The sequence below is a fragment of the Neovison vison genome, chromosome 10 (genome assembly GCF_020171115.1).
Source record: "Neovison vison isolate M4711 chromosome 10, ASM_NN_V1, whole genome shotgun sequence".
Classification (NCBI taxonomy): domain Eukaryota; kingdom Metazoa; phylum Chordata; class Mammalia; order Carnivora; family Mustelidae; genus Neogale; species Neogale vison.
This window is the reverse complement of record NC_058100.1, coordinates 13,177,000-13,191,291: the sequence shown is the minus strand read 5'-3', so window position 1 is coordinate 13,191,291 and position 14,292 is coordinate 13,177,000.

Below are 14,292 nucleotides of genomic sequence, written 5' to 3'. Positions count from 1 at the left end.
GATGAGGGTAGGGCTATGGGAGGAAGAGAAAACCTGGCAAAGGATCGGATCCATTTATACTCTGCTGAGTGATACAGCACTGAATAATGATCAGACGAGTCCAGGCAGGGGTACCGGTAGTTGAATATGAGCAGTGGGTCTCCTGGGACCTTGTTCTAGAATTATTAGGACCTTTATACTGTTGCTTGTATATCAAAATTGTCGTATTGGAAGTTGAAGTGTTAGCCTCTCCTTGACCTAGCATTGCACGCACACTGTTTCTGTGAGTTGTCCTTGCCCTCCTCCCTCTCCCTCTTCCTCCAGCTCCTTCTCCTCCTCCGTCTTCCTAAGGCAAGGTACTAGAAGCCATACAAGGGAGATGGAAGTTCATTTGACTAGCGCCTTTTCAATTATTTATTTATTTAAAAAGATTTTATTTATTTATTTGACACAGAGAGACACAGTGAGAGAGGGAACACAAGCAGGGGGAGTAGGAGAGGGAGAAGCAGGCTTCTTGTGGAGCAGGGAGCCCCATGTGGGGCTCGATCCCAGGACCCTGGGATCATGACCTGAGCTGAAGGCAGATGTTAAATGACTGAGCCACCCAGGTGCCCCAAATAGTGCCTTTTTAAGGAGTATTTTCTTGGCTCGGTTTATATTTTAAAAGCATCGCGGTAGAAGAGCCTACCTCCTTCATCACTGAACAAACTGTTCCAGGGTTTGAGATCGATAAATCTCAGAGCAGATGGGTTCTTCACAGTCGAATGGAGACCTGAATGTTCTCCTGAAGTGGTCAGGAGAACAGTCTCCTTAACTTCTGGTAAAATATATGGTTCCTATCTCTGAATTAGGGTGCAGAAGATTTGGTCCCTTGGTCATCAGTGGGACTAAAGAGCAGGAGACTAGAAGGTTTGAATTCCATATTTACTGAATATGTGGTTCAATGGTACCCAGAAGGATTTGCTATATTAACTCAAGTTCAATGGGAAGACACCTTTCCAATGCCTGAGATCACATATAGAATGAGTAGCTAAACCAGGGGGAGAACCTATAGCTTCTTTTTCCCCCCTTTCAGACATCCAAATGAGAACTGCTCATCTTAAAGATAAAAGTAGTCTCTCCCACATTTAAAAATGTTCAAGCCTATGTACATGTAATATTTATTTATGTCTCCCATGTGGTGATTGAAGGACACATGCTTCTGGAACATATGGAGTACTTTTCCTTTCAAAGTAAACAGAGATTGTTAATATTCAGGAAGAACCAATGGCAAAATGAGTGTTGGTGCCTCTAAAGCCCCAAGAGTTTGAGAAAGTTACTAACTTCAGGTCACACACACACACACACACACAGGTCACCTTTCCTGTGATAATAGCAATTTCTGAGCGAAGTTTGGCCTCCATGAGGACTAACGTGAGGTGTGTTTTCAAGTTCCTTGAGTGTCATAGTGGGTGATGGGGTAATGTAATCTCTGCAAGGTGGTACGGTACCGGATTTTAGACCAGAAGCCAATCCTGTGACATACACGATGAGTGGTCCTTGCTCAGTCCAGTTAAATGAGTTAGCTCAGTCTGAGGTTAGTGGGACCATGGACTAGGTTCACACTCAGGTTTGAGCCTATTAGATTCATTTTAATCCTTGACCATAGACTGTGTGCTTAACCTTAATTTTACATGGCGTAAACTACAGCTGAACTTTATTTACGTAACTCACTACTGTTTAATTACTGTTGTAAAGGAGGAAAAAGCTTTCTCTACCGTCTTAGTTTAAGTGACTGCAGCTTGTGAATTAAACTGACAAAAGGAAGACTAAGAGGGGGGAAAGGCACACATGCTTTATTTGATGTTAATATTTTAATTATTTTTCTGTGCATGGAGACTTTCACAGAAAAGAAACAAATATGCAAAGAGGTGGTTAGACCTGGGGGCTGATATGCCATTTTAACAAAAAGGTTTAAGCTTCTAGGGGTGGTTTGTTGTGGGAAGGTAAATATATGGGGGGCAGGGGACTAATGGAAGATAAGGGATATTTCACTAAGGTTTGTTTGCAAACCTTAAGTTTTGCAAATAAGTTTGTTTGCAGACTTATCTCAGTGCTGACTTTGCCTCGAGTGAAGAGTTGTTCTCTTCCTGGTTCTGTCGAGAGGAGGGGAAAGATCTTCACAAAGGGAAATTCATGTCCTGCTTTTTGGCCCATAAAAGGAGGGCAGAGAGCTCTTTCTACATTTGTTACTTCTTTTTTTTTTTTTTTTTAAATATTTTATTTATTTATTTGACAGAGAGAAATCACAAGTAGTAGGAGAGGCAGGCAGAGAGAGAGAGGGAAGCAGGCTCCCCGCCAAGCAGAGAGCCCGATGCGGGGCTCAATCCCAGGACCCTGAGATCATGACCTGAGCCGAAGGCAGCAGCTTAACCCACTGAGCCACCCAGGTGCCCCTACATTTGTTACTTCTTAATTGTCTTCAGCTCAACACCCTCCCTATGTCAAAGTATGCTATTTGGGAATGGGATATACGGATTATGGACAATATCAACTGAGATTCAGGGAAAGATGAATAAAACATTATTTTGTGACTTTGAAGAACCCACTGGCTACTAAGAAAGGCATGCACACACATCATCACCATAATGTATGTGATACTAAGAGGTTTGGGCTCCAAGTCCAAAGCTGGTGCAGAGGAGGAGAAGAAGACCAGGAGAAGGTTTTTCCTTTGGAGAAGCCAGGGGAAGATCCGAGGAGTGATGGCTGAGCAGAATTTGGAGGGCTGGATAGGTGCAGTGGCTGGGGTTGTGAGCAGAACTTTCAGGCAGAGGGGAAAGTATGCTTAAGGCATTGTGGCAAGAAAGAAAAGTGTGCTGGGTGTAATGCAATATTACAGCAGCTTAAAGCGCAACTGGCAGGGATCCCAGTGTGGGGAGGGGGGGTTGTGGAAGAGGAGGCTGGAGGGTGAGAAGGGCAGTTGAGTGGATTACTGGCCTTCAAGAGTGGGTCAAAGGAAGGAGGACAGTTGGGTAACACACTCTTCTCCAAGGGATCAGAAACACGACTCCATGTTTTGTGGGACCAAAAGTTATCAAAGATTTAGGAGTCTCTTAATGAAGTTCAAAACTACAAATATAAAATTTGGTGTGAAAGTTAATATTTGTTTAGAATGAAAAATAAATCACCACAAATTAAAATGTGTTTAAAAACTTGAAAAGTGCTGTAATAAAAAAGCCAGAAAAGAACATGATTTTAAAAATTAACTAATAATCATTTTAATTAATTTTTGATTACATAATAATTCAATGCCTCTTCACATAATGATTTTGCAATACTTTTTTTTTCTACACCAGACGTAGAAAGATAGTTCAATCCTTCCTCTTTTATGGTTGATCCAAAATTATTTTTAATATTGATGATTTTTTTTAACTGAAGTATAATTAACATACAGTATTACATTAGTTTGGGATACACAATTTAATACTGACAATTTAATGAGGTTTCTTTCAAATAACTCATTCATAATGTTGCAAATTTTTAGAATTGCTGCCAAATTTGGGAAAAGCATCAAGTTTCTTTCCTATTTGATCTATAAAACTTAGAAAAACTTTCCATGAGTAAATTTTGGATTCCATCCATTTGAGACCTACTTCTACTCACACACTTCTTGTGCCGGGTGCTCTAGTATGTGTTTCTATTGTGGCCCTGCTCATTCTGTCACAACTTAGGGTGGAGTTTTAATGGGGCCAATAGGAATGTTCTTGGAAACCATTCCTTCACTAACACCACTAGCAAGAATTTACCTATGCATGGAAGTGTCTATGAGCCACACAAATTTTTTTCCACTAAAACAAACTAAATTGATCCCAAACTTAATTTCTTTTATTGGGATTTCAAAAATGCCTACAGCTACCTCATGGTGGCCAGACAGAAGGAAAAGATAGAGTGGATGGAATATCTTAGTTGCATAAATTAAAAAAAAAAAATTGACCATATAAGACACTTTGTTGGGGCACGTGGGTGCCTCAGTCAGTTAAGTGTCTGCTCTGGTGAAGGAATTTGCTTTTGTTTAGAATTTTTTGGCAACAGTTGTCTCTCCTGCTATAGGTTATGGTGGAGGAAATAGTTAGCATGTAGGCGTTGGTGAGAATAATGACTTTAGACTTACTGTCTTCCAACAGCAGGCATGGTTGTCTTGCTCTTTCTGAAAAGGTTGCTAAGCATGGACTTTAACCCAGCCTTTCAGGGTTTGTTCATTACATTACTCAAGAATGAGGAAATAGAAAAATAAACACGAGCCTTTGAAAATCTTTTGTGGCACAAGAGAACAAAGCATTAGTTACTCAGAAAAAATGGACAGATTTATTTCATGAGGTGTAAGAAATATTTACAGAACATCTTGTTCTCAACGAGAATATTATTTCTATTTAAGGCAGGCTGAGATAAGAATTTTCAAAATAAAAACAGTAATCAAAATAAATTCTGTTTTAAAATACTAAAATGCGGACTCCATGTCACAGAACACTTTAAGAATGAAATAGACAATAAGCTGAGAAACTATCCCAGATTTCAGAATGAATTAATATAAAGATACAAATATGAGAGAATTGTTAGCAACAGGAACGTCAATTCATGGAGACTCAGGTCTTGAAGAGTAAATATTCTCACTTAGAAATAACAAAAGTGGTGCCTGGGTGGCTCAGTTTGTTAACCATTCGACTCTTGATTTCGACTCAGCTCATGATCTCGGGGTTGAGGGACGGAGACCCACAATGGGCTGGGGGCTCAGCACAGGGTCTGCTTCCTCTGTTTCTCTCTCCCCACCTTGTGCTTTCTCTCTATTTCTTTAAATAAATAAATAAATAAGGAAAATCTTTTTAAAAAAGGAAAGAACAAAAACAAAGATGAAGAAAACTCCCTAGATACGAAAAATTATGATACCAATAGATTTTCCCTTTTCCAGTTTGTATTAGTGTTCACACAATAAAATGCATTGAACACTGTTCAGAAGCTTCAAGAATAAAGGGAGATCCTAGCCACTGTAGGGCAAAAACAATACCAGTAATGCCAAACAAAGCACCATAGTCTGAAGAGACTGTAGGCATCTTTTCTGAAGCAACAAAGTTGCTGATGTAGCTGCAGAATCTTTTTTCCAAAAAGCAACTGATCTTAGAGTTTTACAAATTGACCCTCTTATTTCTATGAAATTAGATGAACTTTATCAGCTGACTGCCACAAAACTGTTAAAAAATATCCTCATGGTGACTAAGGGGTGAGTTGAAATGCCAGGTAAATGACCTCCTCTGTACTTGATGCCGCAAAATTCGGAGGTTCTTCTATTTGAGCAGACTCATCACCTTTGCATTTTCTTGTATTTTTTCCTCTATATTTTGGAAAGTTATCTTGAGAGGATTGCTTTCTATCACAGCATTATGCGATTAGGGAATACTGAATAAAAGCCAGTTAGAAAGGCAGCATTTTCTTGTTGGAGTTTTACTGGTGACACACATGTGTACGTGTGTGTTCGTCTGTGTGTGTATGATTGTGAAAGGCAGGAGTATGACTTTGTTGCTGGAACTAGATTTTCTATGAACTAGACAAAATGCGTAGTTTTATTGATTCCACTAAAGGAGAGAACTTATATTTGATCTGGGTAATAGTTAAGATGTAATGAAAGGTAGATCCTGAGTAAATCAGGATGGTTATTTTAAGATTAAATTAAATACATATAAATACATCTAATTTAAGTGCTGTTTTTAATATGATAAAAAGATAAACCAGTGACTGTGTAGCAACAAAAAAATTCATTTAAATGAATTCATTCATTCATTTATGTTTTTTATTAATATAAACCATACTATTTTACATGTAAGCTTTCAAAAGTCAGAAATCGTGGTCTTACCAACTCTGCATGCCTGAATTTCTGTTAGAGCTCAAATATTTTGTAAAACACTAAATTGGAAATTAACATCATCATTGGGCTTAAACAGTTGTTATTTCAAAATACAAAAATCAACCCATGCCCCACTTCTGTAATTTAAAAACATTAAAAACTGAATTCACAAATTATGGCTACCACATAATTTAAAGTTAAGACCCTCAGTTACATGAATCACAGTAAATATAATGTAATGCATTGCATGCCAATTGAATAGGAATTTCAAACTATAAGTGAATTTCAACCATCTGAGTTCCAGCTTGCCAAACACAAACTGAAATTGATTTTTCTCCCTTAGACTGTCTTTTATGTGACCATAAGGAAAGACAACGAGTTATATTGCCAGTTTTAAAAAGTAAAATTTCTGGCAAATGTTATAGTTCAGAGAAGGAAAATAAGAGAATAGAATAGTCAGGGAAGGCTCCATGGTGGAAGTTAAGCCTTTTGTAGATTAGTAAAATCTTATTTTAAAAAATAGCCTTTTCAGGGACGCCTGGGTGGCTCAGTTGTTTAAGCTTCTGCCCCGGGCTCAAGTCACGATTCCAGGGTCCTGGGATCAAGTTCCACATCCAGCTCCTTACTCAGCTGGGAGCCCGTTTCTTCCTCTGCCTGCCACTCCCCCTGCTCCTGCTCTCTCTCTCTCTCTGACAGATAAATAAATAAAAGCTTAAAGAAGAAAAAAAAAAGACTTTTCAGTTTTTCCTCTTTTTTCCCCTAGAGGAGCATAATTGAGGAGGAATCTACCTACTTTTAGCCTGAAATCAGGTGACCCTCCAGGAGTGTTTACTGGACCCCAGCCCTCTTCCAGTTTTGCTGGTGGCCCAGGCTTGAGAAATGTCCTCTTTAGAATTAAACCTGATAAAGGATAGCTACATTAATTAGTTTGATGGTGGTAGTCACTTCTACATATATATATATATATATATATATATATATATATATCCCATTTTATACTTAAATATACACACTATTTATTTAGTGTGTCCACAAACACAAAAGCAAGCCTGACATGAACCTTTGCCGAAAATGCAAATCCAACCTAAATTGCCACCCTGTTTTTTAGGTTAAAGAATTCTGGCTGGTTATTTTTTTTTCCAAATTAATTTTGGATCATGAGATTCTATTAGCTGGTTTTTGCTGGCACCGCATTGCTGAAAGGATGACAAGAAATAGGGAGCCTTGGAAATTTTACATGTCTGCCCTAAGAATTCCACTCCCATTTTATAACCCAAAAGTCTTAGATCATTTGGATCTGGTTTAGATAAGCCAACTAAAACGAAACCAAATCGGTGAATCTTCTAAGCTTCCCCCAGCCACCCTTCATTAAGGGAAGAGTCATTTTTGCCTTTTATGAAAAGGCAGAGCCAAAAGACCAATCTTCACTGATTTTCCTTTCATCCGAAACTTTTCCCACAGTTCTGCTGCCAACTCAAGAGCAGAAGTTTCAATTTTTTGCATTGCTGTTTTCAGATACAGGAAAGTTATATGGGGACGTTCCCTATAGCCTTGTTGGGCCATAGGCATCCCTTTGGTTCAAGGGTTCCCACAGAGCCATAGACAAGGCCATCCGTGAGCCCTCAGGCACCCAGGCATCAGCTCATCTTCTCCCAAAGATATGCTAAGCCACAAGTATCTTTGTTACCCGGGACTCAGCAAAGACACTGTATAAGAATGCTAGACATGTTAAAAGCTCTTTCGGGTCATCTCATCAAATATGAGCCAGAGGACACCGTGGGACACCTGCAAGAGGTTGTAGAAAGGAGAAGATGTGTCAACATTCTTATCTCTGGCTGTTCAAGCTCTCTCTGCTAACCCCAAAGAGAGCATATTATAGAAGAGAAAGAATAGTATTCTGCCTTTGGTGGGTACATTTTGCCCTGACTTCTTGGGAGTTCTCATTTTCAAGGAGGACCTTTGGCTCCCCATTCGCTTCCAGTAGGTGGGATCTGAGGCAGAGGAGTCTCATACCAAATTCCAACCCGTAGCTGAGGCACCCGGATGGCTCCGTTGGTTAAGCATCTGCCTTCGGCTCACGTCATGATCCCAGGGGCCTGGGATTGAGGGCTTAGTTAGGCTCCCGCTCATCGGAAAGTCTGCTTCTCCTTCCATCCTCTACCCACTCATGGCTCTCTCTCTCTTTCTCAAATGAATAAATAAAATCTTAAGAAAAGTAAATGAATTCCAAACCATAGCAATTACAGAATCCCAGAACACTAGAAGTGGAAGTTGTCTCTGAGATGGTGTAGTCCATTATCCACATTTTATGGAGAGACAAATGTGGCTCAGAGAGATTGGGTGCCTTTCCCATGGTCTCACAGCCAGTTTGAGTCTGAACCAGGATTAGAGGCTAGGTTTTTCCACGCCTGGCAGCTCCAAATCCGTCCTCAGAGACTGATGGTTTCTTTTGGTCCTTATAAATTAGAAAATCTCTGAATTGCATTCAGGTCATTACTTTTTGTTCCTTATGTCATTACATTGCAACTTTTAGTCTCAACCCTTCAGAAGTCTGTAAAACTGACTTAAAAATCTTTCATGTTCTCAGCGATGACTGTGAGTGTTTGACTACAGTTTGGCCAAACTCAAAAAAGAGTCCTTGATTATGAGAGCCCATGAAACTCTAGAACAACTATTTTCAGAGGCACCATGATATTTTGACTTCAGGAGGACAATTAATTATGGTTATCCTGTTCAGAGCCTAGCACAGTATATATAGTAGGTCATCGACAGATATTTTTTTCAAGAAATTCTTTTTTTTTTTAAAGATTTTATTTTATTTATTTGAGAGAGATTTATTGAGAGAGATCACAAGCAGGCAGAGAGGCAGGCAGAGAGAGAGGAGGAAGCAGCCTCCCCGCTGAGCAGAGAGCCCGATGCGGGGCTCGATCCGAGGACTCGGAGTTCATGACCTGAGCCGAAGGCAGCGGCTTAACCCGCTGAGCCACCCACTTCAAGAAATTCTTCCCCCACCTATCTAACATGTACAGTTTAGCAGCTCAAGTGATATTGTCCTCTTTGCCACAACTCATGTTCAAAAAGTTTACACAATCTGTTCTTCTGTCTCACACAGATCTTCAACTGGACGTTCCCTACCTTGTGTTCTATGACTTCCCATTTCTTCCATTGCCTTTGTCAGTACATCCATTATACCCATTGCTCTTTTGTTAAATTCCATTTATTGAATTACAATATATACACAGAAAGATGCTCGTTAAGTGGATGGGCTTCCCGCATTTTCTCAAAATGAACAATGCCTGTTTATTTTTATTTTTATTTTTATTTATTTATTTGACAGAGACAGAGAGTGCACAAGCAGGGGGATCAGTAGGCAGAGGGAGAAGGAGAAGCAGGCTCCCAAGGATCAAGGAGGCCGATGCAGGCCCGATCCAGGGACCCTGAGGTCATAACCTGAGCTGAAGGCATTCACTTAACCAACCGAGCTACCCAGGCACCCCTAATGTCTGCTTTTTAATGAAAATACAAAAGTAATAGAAGATCATATCCCAGTCACTGAGAAATTCACAATCTCTTAAAAAGGAAATACCTACATGAAAAAAATGGACTCTTCAAAGAACATGTGCTAAAAATGAACAGACCATATGATATTTGTTGGGAGATTTCAGAGGAGAGGGAAGACTAGGAATAGTCTGGGAAGGTTTCATGGAAAACAAAATTTGGGCTAGGATTTAGAGGTAAGCCATGACTTGGAAAAGGAGGAGGAGAGGGAAAGACAGCTTTAGTTGGAGGGACAGAGTGGTCAAACATCACCATGTTCAATGGAAGACCAGTAGGTGAACAGCAAAAGGAACTTTGTGAGATGACAAGACTGATGTTATATATTACAAAAATTCTGTTTGGAAAGACAGGGCCTTACATTTTATACTATATTAGATGTGGATTATACCAGGGACTGAATTCTTTTTTTAACAGGATGGGAGTCAGTGAAGAGGACAGACCAATTGGGAGGCATAGACTGTAGTATCGTCTTTGGCGATAGTACGTCCTAGAGATATTTAGAGCCCAACTGGCACCAGCCCACACACTGGCTCTGAAGGGGCTTGACCTCGCTTGACAGTGTCAACAATGATGTGTGAGAGACCGTGGCATAGCTGCGGTGTTGACCGTGATTTACCTGGTGGTAAGGAAGCAAAGGCCAATCATGATTTAATATGTTGTTCCCTGCATCACATTTGAGGCTGAGCACTTAATGTTTTCATTCCAAAAACGACCTTGTGAGTTTTTACTACGAGATTGGCCCAAAAGGTGATATATTTTTGGTCAAAGGCTTTTTTGATGAGCCTGAAGAAACAACAACTCCATCCTTCTTTCATTTGTGAGCCTGACCCCATGCAGAGGTATGGGCTAGGCAAATAAATAGCAAGAATAAGAACGTCTTTATTCCCCTCCCATTCCCTTGACTTTGTCCTTTGTACCATGGCAAAGTGGAAGGGGATGTGGAAGCATTAAGGCAGTTGCAGGAGGCAAGCACACAGTGGCCCCAGAGGAACAATTTTCAATATGCTACGCTGCTGTGCTAAATTTGCAACTCCCATCATTTGACTCAGTTCCCTTCTAGTAAGAATCAGCAGTGCCAAGGTGCTCAACAAATATCCATTAAATCATATCCACTAAATGTCCACTAACATCCACTCAATATCCACTTACTATCCACGAAATCTAAAGAAATACCAGAGTTTTACAAATTCTCCATGAAGACTGACTGGGGCCCTCTTCTGAGGCTACCACTCCGGAGTGTCTTCCTGGCATGTAGGGCCAATGCCCGATAAATAGTGTGACACTTGATAAACAGTTAGTGGGAGAAGAATTAATGATTTTGGGAAAACTAGTGTTTTAGGAGCCCGATGTACTGGGTTTGTGCGAAAGGAGGTGAGAGACAGGGAGAACTCAGGAACTTTTGTTGTCATCCAGACCTTTGATTGCGAAGGCTTCAATGCCAATACGAAGGAGAGGTTAGGGTGTGGTATTTTATGGAGAATGTCAGGGGTGCCTTGTGGCTCAATAGGGAAGCTGTTCAGGTAAGAGCTGAAGGGGAGGAAACTAATTAAAGACAGTTGGGTGTTTGGATCTGAGTAGAAACAGTCAGATTGTGGGGAGTGGGGAGGGGTACGGCTCATTTGTACCCAGATTCTATTGGGGTTGTGATAGAAGCCTTTGCCTGGAGACATCCTGAGAGTAGGAGTCTCCAACAGGTGTCCGAGCAGAGGCCTGAGCTCAAGGTGTCCTCAACCGATCGGCTGATGGAAGTACTCAATCCAGCCAGTGAGTTAGACTGACATTGCAAAATCGACCCTGCGAGGCTTAAAAAAATTCCTTTCGTCGTTCGTTACCCAGTAATCAAAGTTCTTTTGCAAAACCGGTGCATTTTATTCAAATTCAGAAAGCATCCAATGGGACAGCTACAACAACAAATGCAATCTGAACTGCATTCGTAGTGTCCAAATGAAGGGCAACGTTCTATCAAAATGTTCTTCCATCTTTCCTCAGTACCATCCCCTAAGGGGCCTGGTTGGACAACTGGACAGTGACGGTATTTAAAGATAACAAAGAGATGAGTTCACTGAGAGAAGAGCACGAAAGAGCAGAACCTAAGGACCACAGGGAACAGAGGGTGTGTGGGCATGGGGGGAGGAGGGATGGAAAAATGCAACAGGGCCTGGATGCATGTAAAGGATACTGAGTCCGCCGATTTGCAAGTCACTGAATTAGAGAAAGAGTTTTAAGGAGGAGGTCAGAAGAATGGTCAAGCACTGAAGAAAGGTAAAAGAGAAAAATCAAGAGAAGACTACTGAATTACAACTTTTCAAGCTGGACTTCAAATTTATGTCTGTGGCCGCGCGTGTGTGATTGTTGATAACTGGTCCAAACAGTTTCACAAATTAAGTGGAAATAATCGCTTGCCCCGAGTTATTCGGAGCTATGCATACCTTTTAAAGCAAAGCAGTCTGCAGCTTTCAGTAAGCCGTGTTTGTGCGGGGGAGCTATATCACGACAAGAATTCAGATATACAGTCCCTTTCTTAGTAGTGAAGGCCAGTCATTGTTAGCATCAGGGAAAACACAGTCCATTTAAGGTCGAGACATATTTTCAGCAGGAACTGGCAGTCATTGGGTGGCTAACAAAGAATTTTCAGTGTAAGGACCAAGGGGGAGGTCCGCGGGCTCCGATGTTCGGGTAGCTAATGTGCTCAGCATTGGGGTTGACCAGGCATGAAGACACAGCACTAACCACACAGGGATGATTTTCAGGCCACTGCTCTGTGGGATTTTGTTTATGGGTCAGTTCTGCAAACACCTTCCCTCAAACCAAATATTCAAGTAGCTTGAGGTTGGAGATAATTAGGTAGGTGGTAGTTCTGCGTACACATTAAGTCTCAGGCTTGACACGGTCTGAGAGATCACCTAGCCCAGTACCCCCCACCCCCGACGTCTATGGTCTGTTCTGCTTTGTAATATCATGGACAGATACTCTGCCTGTTTCTGCTTGATTGCTTCCAGCAAAGGGCCATTCACTATGCTGTGAAGAGGCACTTTTCTAAAATTAGTAACCCATATCTTAGAACTGTGAATTTCCTGGAACTAGCATTGGGATAGCACAATCTATTGGTCACTATTCTTAGCACTTTACATATATATAAAAACTCATTAAATCCTCTTTTTAACCTCATGGATAACATGGTCATCTGATAAAATAAATGTGAAATATGAATATTATAAATATAATTATAAATATGGATATAAATATGAATATTTCATATTTTTATATGGGGGAATTAAGGCCTGGTTTTGTTATTTAATCTTCCTAAGGTCAAAGGGTTCGACCTAACATCTGAGCTCATAGTTTGCTTTACTGCTTAATCCTTCTTGCTAGTTATTCAAATATTTGAGGACAGTTACTGGGGTCCTCCCAAGCATACTTTTCTCAGGGTAACTGCCCCTGGTTAATGTAACCATTTTTTTTCTCATGCCATAGCTGTGATCTTCTAGTAAAGCATAATTTAGTTTGTCATTGCCCCTCTTAAAACTGGTGCCCGGAACTGAGTATAGACTCAGCCAGGGCCTGACTAATGCACAGAATTGTGAATCATTCAATGGTTAGGTTCTAAAATCAGCATGCAAGGCGAAAATTGAGTAGAGCCCAAATTACCCTTGAGAAAGCCCTTAACTAACTCATAATAGAGAGTACATACGATATTGTGTGTACAATCCTGCACAGAAATTCTTCTGTTCATTAAAATTTGAGAACCATTGTGGTCAACTAAAGAAGGAACAAAAGGAAAGTCGATATGCCGATGCCTGGGCATTAACAACATTCTGCTTTTAAGGTAATGATCAAATTGCTCATGTTGAATGAAGGGAAAATTGTCCATTGATCCTGTTTACTTGCAGTATTACTTCATTCTGATCAAATACTAAGCTCTATAACTTCACATATGTTAATGTATTTGTGTTGCAATGAGGATTAAACAAGAGGAGAGAGATAGGGTCTAAAACCAGTTTGTAAGTCCATCGTAAGATAACAACAGGCTTCACCATCCAGCGGCCATCCTAGCAGGGGTCTATCACACCCAAGGGGGCACAGATTGGTTCTTAGAGAGGGAAGCTTACTTTTTTTCTTTTTTTAAATGTATGAAGCCCAGACATGCACACAATACACAGGGAGATATACACCGCCTTTATGTCATTAAAATTTCATGGGAGAGATGACAATTACGAAGACAGGTCTCAACAGGCTCGTCAGGGGGTGATCAGGGAAAGATCAGGAAATGCTCTGGCACAGCATTGCCCTTGATTTGGACACTATGAAATTGGTTCAGCCTTGCATTTGTTGTTTCAGCCATCATAGCACATGCATGAACCGAAATATAACTCCCTAGTGTTACAAAAGAAATTGGATTATCGCATTCTGATGAAAAAACAAATGCTGACTACCTAAAGTGATGAGTTTGCATTGTGATGTGTCAGTCAAATCTTAGTGGCTGATGCTTGTACTTCAGTTGATGGATGGATTAAAGATATTTCTAAGAAGACAGAATTGGTGATTTTTCTCAGCCAACGTAGGGCTTTTAGCGCATACGCTATCTGCTGCATATACCTGTAGAGGCCCAAGAATTCAATTGCCTTTGATTTCTGATTGATGAGTCCGTGTAATGCTGCACTGAGAAAAACAAACAGAAACAAAAACCTAAATCCCACGTTATGACTCATTCCAGCAGAAGTTCTCTCATATGTATCTCAAATCCATCATCATCATCATTATCATCATCACCAGAAAAAAATGGTCAAAGTTCACCCTCTATTGGTTTTATCTGTGTGTTTGTTTGCAAAGGATGGATCATTTGGCTTTTGCAGGTTTCTTTTGTGATAATTTATTTATTC